This window comes from Pinus tabuliformis, chromosome 1_2, assembly GCF_031772625.1.
Source record: "Pinus tabuliformis cultivar Carrire ecotype Pingquan chromosome 1_2, CPIR1, whole genome shotgun sequence".
Classification (NCBI taxonomy): domain Eukaryota; kingdom Viridiplantae; phylum Streptophyta; class Pinopsida; order Pinales; family Pinaceae; genus Pinus; species Pinus tabuliformis.
Window position 1 is genome coordinate 730,893,858 of NC_142298.1, and position 24,826 is coordinate 730,918,683.

General features: G+C 39.7%; 1 pseudogene; it reads right to left on the reverse strand.

The window, feature by feature from the left end:
• Positions 1 to 1,355: 1,355 nt before the first annotated feature.
• Positions 1,356 to 1,826, reverse strand: LOC149207846 (phospholipase A2-alpha pseudogene; annotated as a pseudogene).
• Between the last annotated feature and the right edge of the window lie 23,000 nt (positions 1,827 to 24,826).

Sequence of the window (24,826 nt, forward strand, 5' to 3'; positions counted from 1 at the left end):
GGGAAATGAGGTGAATGTTTATTAACTAAAGAAGCATGGATGCAATGAAGATACTGGCATCTAAAAGGCTTGCAAGTGATGGATATGATGACACTCTCCCCCTTGGCTTATCCGAAAGCATGTCCTCATGCTTGAAATGGGGTCTTTAAAAGACACCGTTTGCTTGTGCTCATTTGTTTATCTTCCTCGAACCTGCAAAAACTTAGTACTTTTTCTGCAATAAAATGTAAGTTTATCATAATAGAGAGGTGATCAATCTCGCTATTTATGACATTTACAAAAAGAAACTGAGAATTGGTACTAATGAAACAAATTCTTGAAAGAAAAACCAAAAGAATTTTTACCTGTCTCGAAACTAGTGCCTCATTTTACCTGTTATGTCTTGTCAGCAATTTCGTCAATCTTGAACTGTTTCAAACTATTTTGAAAGCTTTCTCGTTGTGTAGATCTCGCCAAGACCTTTCCAACGACGCTTGAATCGTCAAAATCCGATGTCGTATGAGAAAGTTGTGCTTATTTGAAATTCGGGTGAAACAGTGAAGTTTGTCATAAAATTTCTGAGTTGCAGGATTGCGCCCTTCCTGCACCTAAAATTTCTGTCTATCTTCTTTGGCTAAGCCATGGTATAAGATTTTCCAGTTTTTTGATGCCTTCCAATTTTATTCATGATTCCTCGGTCTTCTATTTGCCAAAATTCGTTGTCTTTGCGAGCTAGTTCTTAACTCCAACAAAAACAAGTTAGCAAAAAAAAAAATGTCCATTTGCAATTTTTTCATTAAAATGATCATTTATTTTTTCATTAAAATGATCATTTATTTTTTCATTAAAATGATCATTTATTTTGTACGCGTTGCCAGCAACAATCCTTTATTCAAAAACATCTTCAATGCACTGAAATAAAAGTCTTTCCTCATTGAGTCTCAGATCCAATAATTCAATGTTGAATTTGCAGCTTGTAACTTGTCACAACTAGAATCTGGGCTATTCATCCATTGCTACTCGATATGCAAGTTGGCGGATCATGTTTCAGCAACATGATTGATAAAATGCAAAGTATGAAATTATAAACTTTTTTTTTTTTTTACTATACAAAAATTGAAATTAAGATATCAATGAGTAACCAAAACACAACTTATTTATAATGACAAAGTGAAGCGCCATCCCGAATTACTAAACCAACAAATTTACGATCAAAGAAGTGACCCAATCGCTCAAAGACCATCTCAGATTTCCTTCTTCGTTGTGCTCTAATTTATAGAATCGATGGCCGTTATCATCTAAACACGAAGGATAAAGGATTTATGTAACAATACTTATAACACGCTAACGCTGAAATTCTATATCAAGCTGGAACTTCACGAGTCGCCATGAACACCTGTAGAAGTGTTGAAGTCGTTTGTGGCCGCTAAGGGTGGTAAGGGTGGTAGCTCTTTTCCAATCCACACGCCTACCTCGATGGCAAAGAAGATGGTATTAATAACCGTGTGAATGCTACACGTGGAGCCTGGGAACTGAGGTTGTCCAGAACTGTTGTAAGCGCTGAGGCAGTTCAGCAGATTCTGATTGCAATTGACTTTGAAATAACCGATGTCCCCAACGCAATTGTCATGAATTTTGCAGCAGCTGTCCAGCCCATCGCAGGGAGCTTCGTCATGGCATCCACTGTAAAGCAGTCCGCAGTATCGCCCATACCTTAGAAGCAGGGCATCTGTACAGAATTTCGACTTGCAACCATGGCTACAATAAGACAAAGACTGGGAAGAGCCGAGAAGACAAGCCAATAAAAGGCATAGCAGTAAACCCAGTTGCATTCCATTGGCGGCCATGGATCCTAGCTAACCTGATCTCAATGCAATAATTTGATTCATCACGACCATTCATTCAGCAGCAATTCCGTTCACATTTGCAATATCATAAAGATGCAAACCAGGAATCAAAGGAGACATTTTAATCATTAGTAAAAGAGGTTGTCCAATCCCTCGTGCAGCTCCCGAATCCCCCTCAACTAGCTTTTCTGAACAATCTGTTGATTTTTACCTTCTAATTGAATACCCATAAAACTGCATTTGTCTCATGATTAAAGAAGGATGCTTCAGAGTCGCAAGCTACACCAGCTTTCAGGCCACTGAAAGTCTGGAAAACCTTCTTCGTAGGAAAGCTAACTGCGGAAGCCTGGAGTCCAGCCCTACATCGTAGAGTTTCACTAATGGGTGCTAGAAACTTAGAGACATAAACGGAACTCAATCAATGTCAAAGCCATTGTTACGTTAATAATTGCAAAAGCCCGATTTTAGCATGAGAAATTGGCGCAATATTTTCTCTACTTTACTAACAGAACCCTGATTTTCTTCAATGGTCAGATCGACTTCACTCACATCGCCGATTCTGAATCTCGAGATTACTTATGCCGGATTTCTGCCTCATTCCAAGATTTTCTCCATGATTGAGCCCACGATTTTCCCTAAAAGAGGGGATCTTTCCAACTTCCACTGGCACTTTTAGATCAGAAAAGGATGTTTTCTGCTCATTCTGCGATCCACATGCGTCGTTCTGGACTCTAGTGTCTTGATAATGGGAATAGCTTCCACTGCTGGCGATTAACATGATGGCTTCTACCTTATGTGCAGGAATATCGTCATACATGTTCACCGCTCGGCCGTAGAAAATTGTCAATTGCGCACCGAATTTTCAATTGCGAATCGTGGATGCCGCGGAGCTGAAACTCGTCATAAAGGCGGAAAAACCATCCTGATCATCATCTATGGAACCAAAATGTTTGATCCAAATGTGCAGATCTTTATTAGTTGAACATGTGATGAATAATACAAATGGCGATGGGCACGCAGTTTCCTCAAAGTCGTGCGCGCTTTGCTTCTTCTTTGTCTTTCCAATATGTTATCAACAAGCACTGAATCCCATCTTAAATCCTTTCAGACAGACAGGCAGGATCGACCATGGCTCCTCCCGCAGGTTCAAACTCAGAACATCCGCAGTTCATTACAAGTTCGGAAATGGCCAATGAGCGCAACACAAACACAATGCTTCTTATGGACAATGTCAAATCCGATCAAATCATTGTCTTTGAAGTATGAAAATTTTCTCGATCTTGCTCATCCGAAACTTTGTTTTCCGGTAGCAGTTTTCTCCGTAAATGAAAGGAAAAAAAAAACAAATATTAAATGGGTTATTTCCTAGATGAGGGCTTTGGTCTTTCTAAATCAGGTTTTCTTTAATGGTAAAGCTTCTTTCAAATCTGTTAAACTTTACGTGTTACAATCGTCCTTCACGTGTATTTTCAAAACTGCACCGCAATTAAACGTTGTTTTGTTCTGTTTTTATTTTTTTCATTTGTTTTTAATGCTTTGTATTTTTTTAATATTATTATGTGTTCTAGATTGGAGATCAAAATTTAAACACATTCTCAGAATGGATAGTAAATTTAGATCTCTTAGTTATTTATCTAGATCTATGATTTTATTGTAAAATTTGAAGGCTAACTTATTCAATTTCCTTTTCTGATCTTCCAGGTCGCAACAAGGCGCAGGAAGAGAGCATACTTCGGAGTTTTGTCAATTCTTTATACATTTGAAATTTTGAATTTGAAACATAGTAAGAAGAATTGATCTCAAACCTCAAATTTTAGTGCTCTGAACTCGACTTGTTTTCCTTCTCACAAACATCCTTTTATTTGTAGGTTCCTGCCAATGGTTAGTGAATGAGGTGGCTCTTACTGCACCACCAAAATTCCTAGAAATAAATGAAATCAAATTTTAAAAATCAAAACTTAAAAAAAACTTTCCAAGCTTGGTTTTATTTTCCTATTCTATCCTACTCCCTTTTGAGAAAGGGATTTTTATTTTTATTTTCAAGCGTAGGAGTATTTCCAATGAAACCATTTACGAATCAAAGTCTCTAGTATGCTCACATCCAAATTTGAAAAATATACCTGAATGTCTGTAAGGATATGAGAGATCAATTTCACATTTGGATTAAATGTTAGGATTCGTTGAAGAATGGATGAATGATGTGGCCTAGTCACCTTTTGAAACCAATCTTCAAAGTAGTCCTCATTCTCTTGACTCTCCTCCAAATGCTTGATCATCATTCTAGATCTCCTCGTACTTGTTTGAAACCATCGAAACCACTTGTCGATAAGGCTTTCATAGGTGTGATTTCCATTCTCATTCAGATCATGCTGCAACTTCTCTTTGTCCTCCTCGTTCTCCTGTTCAAATAATTATTCATCCTTAGATATACAGGATGATTCTTCAAATGTTAATTCATTGTTTTCTTCTAGAGGAGTAGTTAAGCTTTTGGCTACTGTCAAGATCTCTTCTTCGCAAGAAGAGGAGATCCTAACACTTGCTAGGATCTGAGCGAGTTGTTCCAAACTTATACTCATCGTTTTTATTGTGTTTTTTTTTTAGTGAATGGGGGGTTTTAAAAAGAAGGACTAAATCTAAAACTAGCTAAATACTAAAACATCAGAAAACTCAAACTTAAACTCCCTTATGAAGATCCTGCTGTCACCAGGTCTCACAAGTTATTTTGTCTAAAAAGAAATACTAGTACTAAATTAAATTTCTAATGCCTAATCCCTTAGCACCATCCCCGGCAATGTTGTGGGGGAAAGTATCCAACTCGGAATGACCCTAACCCACTCTAAGGGTGACAGTTCCTTAGCAACAGCTGAAAGCAAAGCTATCTAAAGTTTCTTCTTTATGACATGCAAGAGATAAAAGGAAGAGATCCACTTACCGATGTCTTGCGCAAATGGTCGATCCAATCTCCTCTGTTTGCCGCTTGCTCCCAGCTCCAAGTCTTTTCACGGGCCCAGCTACACGAGATCCTGCAAATAAGACAAGAAAAGGAAACTACAAGAAGCATGCATTCATAATCGATTCAAGGATTAGCATAAATCGAAGACGCAAGTAAGACAATACACCATTGAAACACATGCGAATAGAAGAACCCCAAATGCTTTATTAATATATGGAAGTAAGGTTCAGGCGGTGATACAACCATGAGAGGTCCAATCCAGCATCACCTTCCCGACGGAGAGAAATCTCTTCTTCACCTCCCTCAAGCAATCACCCAATACTCTCAACTGTAAACCAACAGCAATTCTTTGCACTAAATTCCCGCCTCCTAGATCCCATGGGATGAGATCCTTATATAGAGTTTTGGAGTGAAGATAAGTCAGCTTGATGTGTGAATTGTTGTCCTCTTCAACTCCAGTTGTTCTTCAGTCCTTCACTCAGAGTTTCTACCTTCACTTGGAGTTTTAGAACCTCTTAACTCATCATTAGGCGAATCTTCTGATCCAAGTGTCATTTTGGAAGCTTCCTGGGCACTGGCACATTGAGAAAAGATTCCTCCACATGTCAAAGTACGCCCAGCGCAGGTAGCCTTTGTTCCACTTGCTATGCAACGCAGGTACACCATAGAGCTTTTGACATTCAGCGCAGATGCTTAGTGGAGCAGCTGCTTTGATCCAAAATTGACCTGTTTTTGAGTGTTTTTCAGTGGAGAACTGATTTGCAGTGCTGTGGTTTGCTGACCTTGTTCCTCTAAGGGTAAGAACAACATGTTTAGGGACTTTGGATCCCTCAGATTATTGACATTTCATGCTCCATGCTGTAAGGCACAAAAATGTCTATAACAGTTGCCCCCTAAAGTATGAGGTCGTTTATCGGGTGAAATGCTTTATTAGGAGGATCCGAAGTTCATTCAATCGTCGGGAGGTGACCTGTAACAAAATACAATACAATACATTATCTTTTCATACTTTCTTTTCATGATCTAGCTGATGCGGGCATTTCCCATGCTCAGATTTATAAATACATTTGCTGTACATAAACAGACGATCGTCTGATAATAGACTGATAATTCTCTGCTTTTAATTATCATCCTTTTAGTAGGATGATCATCTGCTGCACATGTCTATGTTTTTATCTCCTGAATATATATCGCAGCTCGGATGGATGAAACTAGATCCGGGGTCTTCAAACTTGTCCGATCTTCACTCTTAGTACAAGTCGATCCATGTGAGAATTTCTTGAAGTCGAACATGGAAAGACATCGCTTGATTACCAGTCAATAATGTAAACTGTTAACAAGCGCGAGAGGAATCACCGATAATGATGATGACCCTCAAGGTACTGCAGCACAATTCACGTGGCGTGAATATAGGATCTGACGTCGAACACCACACAAAGTCTCCCGGTCGAAGGTCATTAATGTATACCGATCGCCGGAAGTGAGAAACTTGCCATTGAGGCATGCAAGCTTCAAAGTACTGAGGGGGGTGTTCCTAGATCAACTTCTTGGATAATGAGCTGATGTCGACAAGAAGTGATCCGTCAAAGGAGGGCCTTAATGAATCCCACATCAGTGACACGGAACGGAGCTAGTGATGATGGTGAAAACGATCTGTGAAATATGATTCAGGGTGGCGGTCATGGAAGGATGAAAGATGATGTATGGTAGTGGATGGGACCCGGTTGACACTTTCTGAATGACATCTCTTGAACATATAACGACACTGATGTGATGGATCGGTAGCATTACCCCATGTATGGATGGTATGGCGAGACCATGGCGAAGGGACCGGTGAATGATAATAACCCAACCCGATATTTACGGAGGCAAAAGTGTCATGTTCAAGAGCGACTTGCTACCATTAAGCTTTGAGGTTCTTCCCAATTTTTCCCCAGTCATTTCTGACCACTACCTCTTTATTTTTGTCAAGCTTGAGGAGGATAACATATGCTTGTTCTATAACCTGCCCTTCGGGCAAGCCCATCGCTATTTTTTAACGAGCTTAACGATAGGGAAACTCGTTCTCGTCTAAAGACAAGTTTGTCGCTATCTAATATTTTTAACGAGCCCAGCGACAAAGACAACTCGGTCCTTTTCATTTTTAGAGAGTCTGAAAAGGGTACATAAAGTGGACTCCAGGGGTCCTTTTTCGTCATCTAATCCCTTAAGTCCGAAAAAGTATAAAACAATACAGAAGGGATGAATGTTCGATATCTTTATCGAGCCGAACTAGACAAGCGCTCGATCTTTTTGTGTAATAATCCCTCAGGTCCAAAAAGATTAAAATCTAGAGGAGGGATAGCTCTTCCGGTCCTTTTAACGAGCTGGAAGGCCAAAACTCGGCAAACTTTTCATATTTTACGAGTCAGTGAAAAGAGCTCAAAGAAGACTCGTCTTTTGAGGAACGAGTGATAAACAGGGATAGCAACAGATTCCAGGTACAGGTTGGAATTTTCCAATCACGGCAGTATTACAAGGATGGCTAGGTGAAATCACTCTTCGCAGCTGTTCCTCAAAATAGGTAAACAATCAAGTGGATGTGAATGATCGGCCAAATGAAAAGTGGAGGTGACGGTGCACAAACACGACCAAGGGCTTTTATGGCTGATGAATTTACGGTCTCAAATGGTTATTTACCGTTTCATTTTTCTTAATGAGCTTGAACTCTGGGGGAAGCTTGCTCACATGTGTGTTTATTTTTTAACGAAAATGAACTCTTGCAAAAACTGCTCGGTTTCGCGTTTATTTTTTAACGAGCATGAACTTTGCCAAAACTGCTCATGTTTGCGTTTATTTTTTAACGAGCATGAACTTTGCCAAAACTACTCGTTTTTACCAGTCATAAAGTAGGAAGGTCTCCCGGAAGATCGTTATTTTTTAAGGAGCTTCATCTCCCTACGCTTTGCTCCATATCCTCTCTTTATGCGAGCTGGGTATCGGCCTATCCTACGGGTTAGAGGGGTTAGTCCTATCTAAAACTAAAAAGCCGTCCGTGCTTGCATTCCAAGAGGTTTGCATGCTCCCAGGTGTAAGTCTAATTTCAAGGTCGCCCCTACTTATCCGTCAAAAACCTTTGTTTTCAACGGGTGAGGCTTACCTCTTTCTGGTTACCCAAAGATCGTTCTGCTAATCCTTTCAAACAGAAACTTTCTTCGGCGATGTCTATCATTAGGTTACACAAAGATGGTTACAATTTGTTGCAGCAAGAGAATCCCTTTCTTTGGAGGCTGCCCCTACTTATCCTTTAAAACATTTGTTTTAATGGGTGAGGCTTGCCTTTTACCCAAAGATGGTTACTACTTGCTGCCGCAAACGGATCCCCTTCTTTGGCAGAGCCTACTTTTTTAGACAACGGTGAATGACGGCGCTTCCGCCACACACTTAACTTTAACAAAAGAATCTTTTTCCAGAACAACCCCATTCCTAACAGCCCCTTCTTCCGCATGAGAGCTCTTACCGGCTCTTCTGTTTTACGAGGATGAAGGAGGGGACGGGGTACGGACTAGTCATATTCTCCCGCGGAAATTCTACTTTACACCCAAGGTTTTTTCTGACCTCAGCAGACCAGGATGCATGCCCCCTAGGTTCCGGTCCTACTTTCCCGAATTACTCGCACTCATCAGGAAGAAGAACCGGAGGTAGAGACCTTTCTTGATCAAATAGACCATTCAGGATAGGTATGTGACTATTTGCGATGCGTGATCCCGGAAATGAAAGTTGGTCTACGAGCTTGACCATTCTTCCTTCGTATGGAAAACACATTATTCGAAAGAGTGAGGAGACTATTGCTTCCATGCAATATATGTAGTCTCGTCCAAGGAGTAGGTTATAATCCAAGGGTCCTTGGACGACCATCAAATTCATCTTGACAGCCTTCCCTTTCAAGGTAATAGGCACATTAGGCAGAATCCCTAATGGTCGACTGGTTCCTTTGTCAAAACCCGAGAGATTCCTTATCTCAGGCAAAAGCGCTGGGCAACCCAGTGCTTTCCAAGCAATAGAGGACAGGATACTCACAGATGCCCCTTCATCAATGATAGTCCCAACCATCACCATTTTGTATATTTGGACTATAATTCTAAATGGTATATTGGCTGGTAACCGGGGTCTGCCTAGTTGGTTCCAATCAAAGGACACAACCAGGTTGCTTGGTGGTGGGACCGAATATACGGCCGGGTATGAGCCTGACGATGCTCCTTCCTGCGATAAAGGAGTGGGCACATTGCCCTGATGATCATCAGAATCGGTGTTGATGAAAAGAATTTGGACGGTGTCATCCTTACTCTCTTCGGTAGGGGTGTCAGCTGAAGATGAATCCTCAGTGAATGTGGTATTTGAAGATGAAACTTCTGAAGGGAGAACCGGGTCAACTGCCGTTTCGACCTTTGGACTTTCGTCCGGTCCGGATTCAGTAGGTTCACTTTCAGTGACTGACACTTCAGCTGGCCCTATGAGCAGGGCAGCTGTATTTTCGACCAACGAAGGACTTGGCGCGAGTTTTTGGTATCCAGGAGGAAGTAGCAACAGTGCAACCGGTTGATCTTCCAAAACTCTCTTTGCTTCGTCTAAAAAGGGACAACGACGGAGGGTGTGATTGCCTTCACACAGTTCGCAGGGGAATCTCATTCCCCTTCGTCGTCTAGGACCTTCACTTTCGTTGGTCGACGGTAAGCATTCAACCTGGTTGTCAGAGGTTGACGCTTGTGAACTGTGCAAACGAGGGGACCAGTCCCTTAGTATCCGGGGAATACTGGGACAATCACGGTGGAGGTGGTCCCCTCTACATATGACACATGGCGATTTGGGCCCGGTCTGTGCTGTGTGTGGATTTTTGTTAGATGCCTTTTGCTTGCCCCCAGGCGCCTTTGGCTCCTTCTGCTTCTTTTCTTTCTTCTTCTTTTCCTTCTTTTCTATGGGAGCTCCGCTTTCGGCGGCTTGACCTTTCGAAGAAGAAGGATCGGAGGAAGGTTTATAAGAAGTGGAAGGCTGGAGGGTAGCTCTAGACTGGTCTAACTGTTGACTCGACTGTTCAGGAGCCGTGGTGTTCTGAACTACAGTGGTTGAGAATAGCCAAACTGGCAGGCCAATTGTCAGTCCTGGAAGCGACAATGTGGCCATGTGGGGCGCACCAACTTCTCCCCAAGAGGAGAAAGGGCTAGGGGTCCCATCACGTGGAATCCCTTGGTTGGTGTGTTCCATGTTCTCAACCTAAAGATCAACGTAGGAATAAGGGGTGATTATGTTCTGTTTAGAATGAATTTTATATGATGACGCTTTAGACACAACTTGCTTTTTCAATTTTTAAGAGTCGAGAAAAAGCTAAAGATGACTCTAGTCTCCTTCGATGTATTAACGAGCCCGAAGTGACAAATGCTCGGATGGACTTTTTCAGTTATAGAGTTTGAAAAAGGCCAAAAGAAACTACTCTGGAGTTCTAGGCAGAGGGTGTGCCAAACCTTTCGCGAAACCACAAAATACGTTTTACGGTACGAGTGGTCGATCTTCGTGAATGCTGTGTTCACTGCATCGCGATCAGTAGGGCGGCCGACACGGCTTCCTATGGATAAAGGCTTTTTTCCTATAGGGGTCCCCCAATATACGCGACGGTACGCAGGGGCACAAGTCCGTATTAGTGCTATCGTCCCTCAGGAGGAATCACCCACCTTCGTAGAGATCGACAGTCACTATGTTTAACGACGCCGGTTCACGTCTCTACCTAGACCTCTACTGTGTTTCGTTATGTTTCAAAGCGTTGTTAGATAAATTCAGTTCTTTTTAGGTTGATCTTGCTTAGCAGTTTGCCTTTATGGATCACCACGTGATGTATGATACAACTCCTAAATGCAGTCTAAGAATGATAAGCAAGCTTTTTCAATTCTTTCAACTTATGAAAATCTTAACTACTGAGGGAAAAGAAAGACATCATCTTTTCAAACAGATCATAGAGCACACACTGATGCACTTTCCTAAATCGACATGCAAACTGTCAAAATGCACATGCACAATGCAAGTATTTCTTTTCTTCTTCCTTAATGTTGATGTATTACAAAAAGAAAGCTGTTGTACGATTTCGAATTCGATTTCAAGCGAAAGCAAACAAGTATTTGTCCAATAATCAAAAGAACACCTTAAGATTCATTCGTTTCTACACAAGAAATACTGAAATCCGAACCGTATAACGAAAGCAAATGCTCAAGCAGCTATGAACAGCAATAAACTAGCTCTTAGAATCACAACGACACTTTCTTTCAGGCCTAGATCCAAGAGGTCACAACAAGACTAGTTCACTTTCGCTACGGGAAACTGTGAATGAAAGCAAGAAATACAATAAGAACAATCACGGTTTCAACATACAACTGAGGCGGAATGAGGGCAAAGAAAGGTAGTTTCAGCTGGGTATACAGGTTGACAACAGGCTGCAAAAACAATATTGAAAACTGGGCAACAGACAGTGGGGAACCCCAGTTGCACAAGGCAAAACTGGATCAGCGCAGGTACTGCACTGTCAATCTGACATGCAGCGCAGGTAGCCCCTTCGGGACCTGCGTTGCAGCGCAGGTAGCCTTTGTGGCAGCTGCACTGAAGAGACAACTCTCGTCTCTCTCAGATTCCGGGTCACAGTTTGCTCAAAAATCAACAGTTTTTGGCCAAATCAGAAGCTATCAGTCAAGTATACTCTAGAGGGTGATTAAGGAAGATGAACATTATCACAAAGAGCTTAAAAGAGTCCTTGTCGATCAGCTCTTTAAATCATGAACGTGCCCAGCACTGGGCTAGAGTAGCTGCCCTCTACTTTGCATTCGAAGGATTCGAATGCAGTTCGATTCGGTACTCCCTTTGTTCAAGAGATAAATAGCAAGAATACACAAGCTACCAACCAGACACGATCCCCAGCGGAGTCACCAGTCTGTTGTGAGGGAAAGTATCCAACTCGGAATGACCCTAACCCACTCTAAGGGTGACAGTTCCTTAGCAACAGCTGAAAGAAAAGCTATCTAAAGTTTCTTCTTTATGACATGCAAGATATAAAAGGAAGAGATCCACTTACCGATGTCTTGCGCAAATGGTCGATCCAATCTCCTATGTTTGCCGCTTGCTCCCAGCTCCAAGTCTTTTCACGGGCCCAGCTACACGAAATCCTGCAAATAAGACAAGAAAAGGAAACTACAAGAAGCATGCATTCATAATCGATTCAAGGATTAGCATAAATCGAAGACGCAAGTAAGACAATACACCATTGAAACACATGCGAATAGAAGAACCCCAAATGCTTTATTAATATATGGAAGTAAGGTTCAGGCGGTGATACAACCATGAGAGGTCCAATCCAGCATCACCTTCCCGATGGAGAGAAATCTCTTCTTCACCTCCCTCAAGCAATCACCCAATACTCTCAACTGTAAACCAACAGCAATTCTTTGCACTAAATTCCCGCCTCTTAGATCCCATGGGATGAGATCCTTATATAGAGTTTTGGAGTGAAGATAAGTCAGCTTGATGTGTGACTTGTTGTCCTCTTCAACTCCAGTTGTTCTTCAGTCCTTCACTCAGAGTTTCTACCTTCCACTTGGAGTTTTAGAACCTCTTAACTCATCATTAGGCGAATCTTCTAATCCAAGTGTCATTTTGGAAGCTTCCTGGGCACTGGCACATTGAGAAAAGATTCCTCCACATGTCAAAGTACGCCCAGCGCAGGTAGCCTTTGTTCCACTTGCTATGCAACGCAGGTACACCATAGAGCTTTTGACATTCAGCGCAGATGCTTAGTGGAGCAGCTGCTTTGATCCAAAATTGACCTGTTTTTGAGTGTTTTTCAGTGGAGAACTGATTTGCAGTGCTGTGGTTTGCTGACCTTGTTCCTCTAAGGGTAAGAACAACATGTTTAGGGACTTTGGATCCCTCAGATTATTGACATTTCATGCTCCATGCTGTAAGGCACAAAAATGTCTATAACAGGCAACGGTGCCAAAATGTTGGGCAATTTATTGGGCTTAAATTGCTGCATTAAATTATCGACCAGGGAAACTCGTAAGCTTGTGATGATGCCAACAAAATATATGCAGGAGTAGGCAACTAACTCTATGTCTAGCTAAATTATTTACGATTCAATATAATATGCAAGGGAAGAGGCTCCTAACTAAGGAGGTCTTGGTTGTCCTTCCCTACAGTATCATAGAGAAATCATTGATTACATAAAACTAGAAACTTGAAATGAAGACAAGAGAATGAACTTAATTGTTGTTCAGATTCAAGTAGAGAGAGACTAACTTAGTCTCTTGATTGTCCTCTCGTGTACTAATCCAAACTAAACTAAGATCCATTCATAAGCATGAGAAATGAAATGACTTGAAACATAAAAGCACAAAATAATGAATTTCAATTACCATATAAATCAATGGAGAGAGAGCCTAACTTAGACTCTTGGTATCTCCTCATATGATACTTGAAACATAAAAGCAAAAGAATGAATTTTAATTATCATGCAAATCAAATGGAGAGAGAGCATAACTTAGACCCTTGGTTGTTCTCTCATATGCTGATAAGATTCTAATTTAAAACTCATTCATCATTCTCAAACAAATCCTCAAACATCAAACATCTAAGCAATTAAATGAAATAAGATCTAATATGAAATAAAATGTTTCTCTCATCCTTTTAGAGTGAGCTCAATTCTCTTAAGAACAAGACAAATTATTCCATATACTACATTAAGGAAACTTATATCTAAAACTACATCAATTCCATAAATTCATATTCTACATTAACACAATTTATATCTAAAACTACATAATAGAAATATATGCAAAATGAAGCTTTATTCTATTCCATCATAATTTGGATACAATGCTCTAAGAGTCCTCCCCTTGGAATGGAGGAGGTACTCCTATTTATACAATAGGATGAGATAACAAACTCATAATGATGATCCACTAATCTCTCTTTTAGTTCCATACATTTCTCAACCATCTAGACACATAACCCTATCCTCCATGATCTCCTCCATGAGGTTCATGATTTTCTCCATGATCTTTTCCATGAGGCTTATCTTATCAAATTCGAATTTGATCATTCAAGGCCACATAAAGATGCCCTGGAAGCTTCCTTTGTACCTACACATGTCAACAAACTCATTCTAATTGTTAGGTATAAGTATAAGCATATTATTTTCTAAAGTTTAGCCATAAATTCACTTAAAAATGTTAAGAATTAATAAACTTTGGAAAAGCATAGTTATAACCCAATAATGAGGTAAATGGAATGATATGGAGGTGGAATGGAGGTGACATGAAGGTAAAATGTGAAGATATTGGTGAATAGTGGAGTGAAAATAGGGACTATTTTGAGGCCCAACACTCATCGAACCCTAATTTAGTTGCTACATGCCCTAGACAAATCAACACTTTGAATGCCTCCTTCCTTGACAGTTTCATGGCTTGAAGACATCCTAAAATGACTCCTTGAAGGACTAGTGCAGGTAGGCCCATGTAAGGGTGCTCTACAGAGCACTTAGGCCCATGCAAGGGTGCTCTCCAGAGCACTTAGGCCCACTTTGACCTATGCTAGGCGAGATTGAGAGAAATTTACATAGGGTTCTGGGAATATTCGTTGGTTCTAGATCGTTCCAGAAGGATCCCAACTCTTATCCCCTCCTATGAGCTCGAAATTGGATATGCTAAGAATCCATCAACCTCCTATCCTCTCATCCCTTCCTCCATGCAAACTAACTGTAAGTATGGAAGGCCATTCAATACCCTCATTAATGACAAAACCTCCTCCATATTCCTATAAATTGAGCACTTATCTAAGTGATCAAGGGCTGGACTTTGATGATTGTAAGGAGATAATGTTATTTTGAGAATTAAGACTATTGTAAGTGTCGTTATGCTGTCAGATTGTCGTGCTTATGATCTGATGTGGATGGAACCAAAGCTGGGGAGTGACTTCGAATCAGGCTTCATGGTTGTAATCATTCCTTCTATTCAATGAAGTCTTTGCGCCTTTTTCCATATACTTATCTTGATGTTTGATGCTTATATGTGTGAATGTATCTGATTCCATTTACTTGTAATGAATAGATATTTTTCTTTGTTTGGTTCTTTGTCTTTTGTTGATGTTTACAGGTACTTCTCAAGCGTGTTAAGTATGGGAAGGAGTGATAGTATCGATACAAAGGAGATAAGAGGAAAGAAATAGTACAAGTAGGTCCTCTCATTCTCTTTGTATTATCTATTTTTTATAAAGAAAGGTTAAAGTGCTTTAAACTGTTGTTCTAGAGATAAGTACTGTCTAGGGAATTAGTATTTATCCGTAGATACCAAATTCTCCAAAACAAATTGGCAACTCCACTAGGGAACGATCATCATTACAGGTAGTTTATACACATCATAGGACACCCTAGTAGACCTTACTTGCTTTCATTGATCTTATTTCAGCTTTTTGAAGTGTTTTTTGGTAAAAAAATTGAGGTTAGATGACTCTTAAGTGGCCTCTCAAGAATCAGCGTAGGCTTGGTCAGGGGACAGTGCTCTGCAGAGCACCCTTGAGTGAGAGATAGTGCTCTGCAGTGCAGTTAGGCCCTCCTTGACCTCTGTTGATCCACCTTAGGGAAAATTTTCACCTTTGGATTGGGTTTTTCCTCCAAATTTCCTTCTGTTTATGCTTGCTGAAAGATCAACGATTGTAGTATCTCTGAAATCAACTTGTATTTCCTCTTTCTAGCCCTAGTTTGGCTTGATTTATTAATGTTTCTTAAATGAGTTCTTTATCATTATCATTTCATTGCCAAGTTAGATTCTAGTCGATTAATCTTTGTTCCAAGTCTTCATTTATTTCGAAAAGGAACTGTCGTAAAGTCTTCGTTCTTGCAAAAAGATTGATTGATTGTATGTGCATTAGTTTCCTTTTGTTCATCTTAACATTAAGGAAACTGAAAAGAAAAACTTGCATCGTTCATATTGTGGTTTGTGAATGCTTGAAAGGAATATGTGCTATGTACTCTTTGTCAAAGATCTGATTGCTCTATCCCTACTAGCTAAGGTTTTCAATGTTCAATTAAGTGTGAAGAATGTTTATCATATTAGTTGCATTTTAGGAAATTGCAATCATACATCACGTGGTGAACCTTGAAAGGAAAATTCTAAAGAAGATCAACTTAAAATTTATCTGAATTAACCTAATGGAGCATTGTCACTTAACAAAAAACATTAGAGGTCTAGGCTAGAGACATGTTCCGATGTCTTAAAACATAGCAGTTGTCGCTAACTTGTCTGCAATACATCTCGAGTGTGATACGTCATTCCACATACGTGAGTAAATCGTAGCTCGTCCATGTACCTTCGGGTATATAGGGTGGTGTTACAGTACATAAAGTATATGGGAATGATCTCACTGTGCGGTTTTGCTTTAGAAAGTGCTAATATAGATTGGGCCTCCACGTACTTTCATGTATATATGGAAGGACAACACTAGGTTTCTATCTAGCCTTAGGTAACTCAGTCGGCCACCTTGTAAACTGTGATGCACCGAACAAAGCATTCAGGGAGATTTCCAGTCCGTACTTCTTGGTTCGCGAGGAGGCATTCTGTAGTTCACAGTTGCTTGGTAAACCTTTTTCCTAGATTATCCCTCTTTTGTTTTGTTATGTTACTTTCATTAAAATAAATTTAATTGACTGCAGATAACATCCTCCATGCTCACTCCTTAATTGATCTTAGGTTGAGACACATGGCGACAAGTCTAGAGTCCACCGATCAAGGAATTCATTTTGATGAGAATCCTAGTCCTTTTCCTCCTTTTGGAAATACTGGTGCTCCTTATATGGCTACATTATCCCTTCTGGGACTTACCATTTTCTTTCCAGTATGGTTATTTTCAACCTCCTTGGTTCAAAATGTCGTGATTTCTCTACAATCGATTACTCCTTTAATTGGACAAAATCAACCTCCAGTTGATCCTAAAATTGACCTTTTTCCTTCTTCGTTGGTTGTTTCTTCCTCCCCTTCTTCCTCTTCGCCTGGTGAAAGTATTGGTACTAGTAACTAGGTAGGTAAGAAGAAGAAGAAAGGGAAGAATAAGAAGAAGAAGAAAATTCAGCCAGGGGGAAACCAAGCAATCATTGCTTTGAATGCAACTTCTGATGAGAAACCATCTGATAAGCCTCACAAAGTTCGATATCCATGCAAAATTTGTACGGGAGACCATCTTCTTCGAAGTTGTCCTGGTATTCCTCAGATATTAGAAGAATGGTCTTCTCGTTCACATCATCCCGTGTCATCAACTTCTAGAGATCATGCTGGTGACACACCATCAACTAATGGTAGTAAAGTTCATGTAAAGAAGGGTAAAGTTAAGTTTCCCTGAAGGTTATGTGAAGGGAATCACCCCATTCACCTTTGTCCCTATCTGGATGAAGCCAAAAAAGTGTTGGATAACCATCCTACTTCACCGCAATGACTTCCATCTGGTTACGGGAGAGTCTCCCTTAATCCTTCACTAGTTGATGAATTGACTGACTCAAATCAACCGTCGATCAAATCCACTCTCTCTAAAAGTGAATCCTAGAGTATATACCCGAACCAAATCAATAGGTCAATGTAACAGTTGACCCAATTTCCCTTCAATTAATCATACCTTTCCGGAAGAGAGTGAGTATGATAACACTTAGGTTCATTTTTTTCTTCAGATTCAAATGAGCTTGGAGACAACCCTCCTGTTCCATCAAGACAAGAGGAAAATCCTCTCGTTCTCGTAACACATGGGGATAATACTCTCGTTTCTACAGTACCCCCTCCAATTAGTCTGGTCACTTCCTTTAATTGGAATTGATTGGTAGGATGTCATCTTCCTTCTTATGTGCCTTTCTAGATCATAGTATAGGTTTGTAATATGATTGTACCTGACACTATTATAGATGAAGGTGCATCAGTGAGTATCCTTTCCTTAATTGCTTAGCAAGCGCTCGGTTTGCTGCCACTTGTGCCCGTTACCCAGAATCTATTGGCTTTTAAGAGAGGAACCAGTCAATCATTAGGGATCCTTCCTCAGTTGCCTATTACTTTGGGAGGAAAGACCATTTATCTGAATGTGATGGTAGTCTCAGGCCCTTTAGACTACAATTTACTTCTTGGGTGTGATGATGTTTATGACATGGGAGCTATTGTTTCAACACTCTTTCGATTGATTTGTTTCCCACATGAATGCAGAATTGTCACCATTGACTAGCTTTCATTTCCCGGTCCAAATATGGCTTCCAGTCAACCATATTCCCTAAATGGTCCTTTTGTACCAATAGTATCTTCCCCGGCACAGGTCAATTATGTGGCAACTAGTTCCATGCCTACATCAAGGGATGATCAATTTCGTGATGTTGTACATTATGTACTAGGGGAATTGGAACCAAATCTCTCCTTCCAGATCCTTTGTCTCCCATATGATGAGAACCTCTTGGAAGTCATGACCTCTTATGGGTCGTGAACATAGGCCCATGAGCATAGTTCCTTGTCTTGTGTCAAGCTCGTTAAAAAATGAAACAAGGAATTTGAGTAGAGTTCCTTGTCTTGTGTCAAGCTCATTAAAAAATGAAACAAGATCCCCTGGAGCAAAGTTCCAAGTCGAGTCTTTGAGTAGATCTTGTAAAATCCTAGTCGAGTCTTTCCCTTGATATCGTAAATGAACCTTAATTCCATCCACCTGATAGCCATGAGTAGTCTACTTGGGTGAATGTAATGAAGATTGGGGGACATGCACCTAGAATCGAGTCATCATGATGGGGGCATGTAAACTGAATCCAAGCATAGTTTTTTGTTTCAAGCTTGTGTAAACATCAAACCGAATCCAAGCATAGTTTTTCATTTCAAGCTTGTGTAAAAATGAAACTGAATCCAAGCATAGTTTTTTGTTTCAAGCTTGTGTACACATGAAACTGAATCCAAGCATAGTTCCCTATGGTTAAAGCTTGTGTAAAAATGAACCCATCTCCATTTTAACCCTTGTGATTGCCATTCTATTAGCCTCTTCCATTAGATGAGCCTTAGTTTTTCTCCTTCCATCGTCACTATCTACTTGACCGATCATACACTTTCACTTGGTTGTTTTACCATTTTTTGAGGAACAGTTACAATGAGTGGTCTTATTAGCCAACCTCTTCACATAAATCAACATGTTTTGAGAAGTTCCAACATCACCGGAACTAGTTGCTATCCTAGACACCACTCGTTCCTCAAAGTGGAGTCCTCTTTAGGCTCTTTTCAGACTCTCGAAATATGAAAAGATTGTCGAGCGCTTGCCCTTTTTAGCTCGTTAATGAGTTGGAAATGACATCTACTCAGTATAAGTTTAACCATTTTCTAGACTGAGATATATTATTTACGAAAAAGGGATATGTTGATCAAACATGGTCAATAGATTCTCTCTCATATTATTTTATGCTTTTTCAGACTTGAGAGACAAATCTACAAAAAAAAATTGTGGAGTTTTCTTTTTTTCCCTTTTCAAACTCTCTAAACATGAAAAGGACCGAGTTATCTTTGTCGTTAAACTCATTAAAACATCAAATAGTGACAAACTTGTCCATCATGACAAGACCAAGTTTCACCTTCACTAGAAACATCACATAGTGATAGATTCACCTGAAGGGTGGAATTATACAACAAGCATATGTTATCCTCCTCAAGCTTTATAAAAATAAAGAGGTACTGTTCAACAATGACTGGGGAAAATGGAAAAGGGGTAAACCACTTTATGGTAGCAGGTCACTCTTGAACATGACACTTTCACTTCATCTCCATGACTATTTGGTTTGGGTTATCTGCTTGATGGTTATCATACCTATGGTCTATCACACCATCCATCACTTTTGTTTCGGTCAGTGCTGCCAATTCATTCAAAATATTTGGGTTGGGTTATTTGCTTGATGGTTATCATACCGATGGTCTATCATACCATCCATTACTTTTTTTTGGGTCAATGCTACCAATTTATTCAGTGTCGTCGACATGTTAAAGAGGAGTCATTCAGTTAAAATTCATCCTTTGCAATACCATAAACCTTCATTTTCATGACCGCCATTCTTGAACCTTGTGTCGTCAGTCCAATTCCGTCTCCAAAATCATTACACTCGTTTCGTGTCGTTGATGTGGGATACATCAAGCCCTCCTGCGACGAGTTGCTTCTTGTCGACATCAGCATATTATCCAAGAAGTTGACTTAGAAACACCCTTCCAATACCTTCAGGCTTGCATACATTAATGGCAGGTTTCTTGCTTCTAGCGATAGGTTGACATCACTGGCCTTCGATCGAAAGACTTTGTATGGTGTTTGACATCAAAACATCCATTCACACCATGCAGAATGTAATGCAGTACCTTGAGGATCATTATCATTATTGGTGATTTCTCTTGCATCTGTTAACGGCTTACATCATTGGCTGGTAATCAGACGGTGTCTTCCCATGTTCGACTTCAGATCACATATTCACATGGTTAGAATCATACTTGAGAAAACAATTGAACGAGATAGAAGACCCTGGATCTAGTTTCATCCATCCGGGTAGCGATTTCAATAAATGTACCAAATCATCCGTACAATGGCTTTATATTGATGGTCATTCCGATCATGGGTCTATATCTATAGACGAATGTCTATGTACTTGTCATGAAAGTTTATATGTTGAGCATGGGTATGCCTTCCCTCAGCGATCATGAGAAAAAATCAAAATATCATGATATTATGTATTGTAATTGATGCAGGTCACCATCCGCATCAGAACCTCCTCATCACATCGTAAATCATATCACTCGATATTATTATTTTTGACTTCATGCTTTAGGGGCAACTGTTACAGATCCATTTGGAAGCATCACTCCCATCATTCAGATCAGTACTATTAGGGCTCATCAAACCCTAATTCAGTTGCTACATGCCCTAGACAAGTCAACACTTTGAATGCCTCCTTCCCTGATAGTTTCATGGCTTGAAGACATCCTGAAATGACTCCTTGAAGGACCAGCACAGGTAGGCCCATGTAAGGGTTATCTGCAAAGCACGTAGTCCCACTTTGACCTACACTGGGCGAGATTGAATGAAATTTGCATAGGGTTCTGGGAATATTCCTTGGTTCTAGATCATTTTAGAAGGATCCCACCTCTTATCCCCTCCTATGAGCTCGAAATTGGATAGGCTAAGGATCCATTAACCTCCTACCCTCTCATCCCTTCCTCCATGCAAAATAAATCTAAGTATGGAAGGCCATTCAATACCCTCATTGATGACAAAACCTCCTCCATATTCCTATAAACTGAGCACTCATCTAAGTGATCAAGGGTTGGACTTTGATAATTGTAAGGAAATAATGTTAGTTTGAGAATTGACACTATTATAAGTGTCGTTATGCTGTCGGATTGTCATGCTTATGATGTGAGGTGGATGGAACCAAAGCTAGAGGAGTGACTTCAAATCAAGCTTCATGGTTATAATTATTCCTTCTATAAGTATTTGCACCTTTTTCCATATGCTTATATTGATATGTGATGCTTATATGTGTGAATGTATCTGATTCCATTTACTTGTAATCAATAGATATTTTTCTTTGATTAGTTCTTTGTCTTCTGTTGATGTTTACAGATACTTCTCAAGTGTGTTAAGTACGAGAAGGAGCGACAATATTGATACAAAGGAGACAAGAGGAAATCGAAAGTACAAGTGGTCCTCTCATTCTCTTTATCTTATCTATTGTTTATAGAGAAAGGTTAAAGTGCTTTAAAATATAGATATAGCTACTGTCTAGGGAATTAGTATTTATCCGTAGATACCAAATTTTCCAAAACACCCCTTCCAAAACTTGGAAGAAAACTTGGCATCTTTTCCTGATATGATCTTCTTGGGAGCACCATGCAACCTCACTATCTCCCTAATAAAGATCTGAGCTACCTCGCTAACTAAATTTGTAGACATAACTGCGATGAAGTGAGTTACCTTACTTAACATGTCAACCACAACCATTATGGAATCATGTTGTCTCGATCTCCTCAGAAAACCTATAATGAAGTCAATGGAAATGACCTCCCATTTCCTTTCTAGAACTGAACTAGGCTGCAACAAACCATTTGGGTGCTTACACTCTGCTTTCACCTACTGACAATCCAAACATATATCAACAAACTCAACCACTTCTTTCTTCAGATTCAGCCAATGATAGAACTTCTAGATTGCTGTCAAAATCTTATGATATCTCAAGTGACCTGAATACAACTTGACATGAAACTCCCTCAAGATAATCTTCTTGAGCTCACTACTATCCAACACATAAATCATGTTCCTGAATTTGACCAAACCATTTATTGTGAGATGATAATCCTAATCTCTATCACCTTCACCCTACTATTGTAACCTATGCGTCAACTACTGATACTTGTCATCATGTTGCCTTGACTAAAATATCCACTCTTGGAAGTCTGTCCCATAAGAACTCACTGATGTAATGTGCATCTCCTGCACTCTCCTACTAAGAGCATCTGCAACCCTCTTCTCCTTTCCCTTGATGTATATGATCTCGAAGTCAAATTCACTAAGGGTATCCAACTATCTATATTTCCTAGCATTCAGATTGGGTTGGTCAAACAAGTACCTCAGTATACTATAATCACTCATCAAAATAAACCTCTTTCTAAGAAGATAATGTCTCCACATCTTCGATGCATGAATTATAGCTGCTAACTCGAGATCATGAGTCACATAGTTCTACTCATGCTCATTCAACTTCCTTCACTCATAGCATAGCAACTATCCTTTCTGCATTAGGACTCCACCAAGTCCTCTCTTGCAAGCATCTGTACATACCAAAAACTCCTTGTTGAGATCTGCGATCTTCAAGGTTGGAGCATTTGTAAGAAACTGCTTCAACTGCTCAAAAATAGTTGCACACTCCTCAGTCCATTCAAACTTCTTTCCTTTTCACTGCAAAGATGTAATATGATAGGAAATCTGTGAGAATTTTCTGATGAACCTTTTCTAATAACCTGCTAATCCCGTGAATGATCTAATCTCATCCACATTCCTAGGAGTTGGCCAATCCATTATAGCTCTAATATTTTCCAAGTCCACTGTTATACGTTCCTTGGAAACATGTCCCAAGTAATCAACTTTAGTCTAAAAGAAACTACACTTGCTAATCTTGGTACACAATTGATGCTCTCTCAACACTCTCAACATTGTTACTAGGTGTTTTGCATGTTCTTCATCATTCTTAGAATACATTAATATATCATCAATAAAAACTATCACAAACTTGTTCAGATAATGACACAACACATTTTTCATCAAACACATGAAAGTAGTAGGAGCATTACTAAGACCAAAAGGAACCACTACGAAATCATAATGTCCATACCTGGTTCAGAATGTAGTCTTGTAAATATCTTCTTCTTTGATGACACCTGATGATATCCTGATCTCAAGTCAATATTTGAGAACATTGTTGCTCCCTTCAACTGATCAAATAAAGCATCAATCCATGACAATGGATACCTATTCTTGATAGTCACCTTGTTCAATTGTCTATAATAAATGCATAACCTGAGAGTATCATCCTTCTTCTTCACAAACAATACTAGTGCACCCCAAGGCAACACACTCAGCCTAATGTACATCTTATCAAGAATTTCCTTAAGCTGCAACTTCAATTCGACCAACTCTAGAGTGCTCATCCTGTATGATGCCTTTGATGCTAGTGTTTCTCCCAGCATCAACTCAATAGAAAAGTCCACTTTCCTATGAGGAGGAAAATCTGAAATATCTCCATGAAACACATCCTAAAAATGCTGCAAAATTGGATACCTCTTAACAAATTTGTAGTCCTCAACATCCTTTCCTTTGTCACTATAAATATGAACTACAAACAATACACATCCTTTCCTACTATTGCGCTTTGTCTACATAGCTGTAACCATTCTCACTAATGTAGGCTTCTTCTTACCCTGCAAAATTCTCTTTTCTTCATCTTCATCCAGGCACTCAATAGCCTTATCATAGAAATATATCTTAGTCTTTTGTATTTACAACCAATATATGCCCAACAACATAATGTATGAACCCAAATGAAGCACATTTAGATGTTCTGATGTAGGCATACCAAATGTGCAAGATCTCACCCAACAATGAACTCTCTTCTTAACCCTTGTAGTGAGTTGCACCAACCAAGACTCAACATGCACTTCTTTATTCACATCACACATATCCACTAGGTCTAGACTAACATAACTATAATTAGATCTAGGATAAATCAAAATGGAAACAACTCAATCATAGAGCTTACCTTCCATCTCAATAATGGATGTCTGATGGTTTTCCTACCTTTTATCAAGTGTTGAATTCTTTTTCCAAAATCTCCAACTTTTTGTGCCTCTTGATCACTGTAGATCTTAGGTTTTCCACCTTGATGCTATCGATAATATCTCTTGTGATGCTCTCCACCACAATTCCAACACTGCAAAGGATTCCTACCATTTCCTTTGTTATAATTCTCAAGTTGAGACCCATGTCCTCTATTAGCTACATTGAACTTCTTGTAAGGTGTTGCATTCTCCTTGTTATTTGCATCCTGAGGTATTCCTCGCTTCTTATCCCAATTTCCTTTAATATTGTCATTCCCCTTCCAATCATGCTTAATCTTAAACTTACGCTTACACTACTCATAACAATGCTTCAACTTTCCAAAGACTTCCTCCAATGATCGAGGCTCATCATACTCAATCTGATCTTTAAATGCTAAAGGCAATCCACTGATGAACCTTTGGACCTTTGTCTTCACATCCTTGATGTAGGGAACATACCTCAATAGCTCTAGAAACTTATTCGTGTACTCTTCATCTTTCAAATAACCCATCATCAAATCATAGAAATCATTAGTCTTTCTGTCATAGTGACTCTCGTACAAATACTTCTTCTTAATAGTCTTTTAAACTTATGTCAACTCAACTTCTCTATCCTGATGCCTCTGACACACTTCATG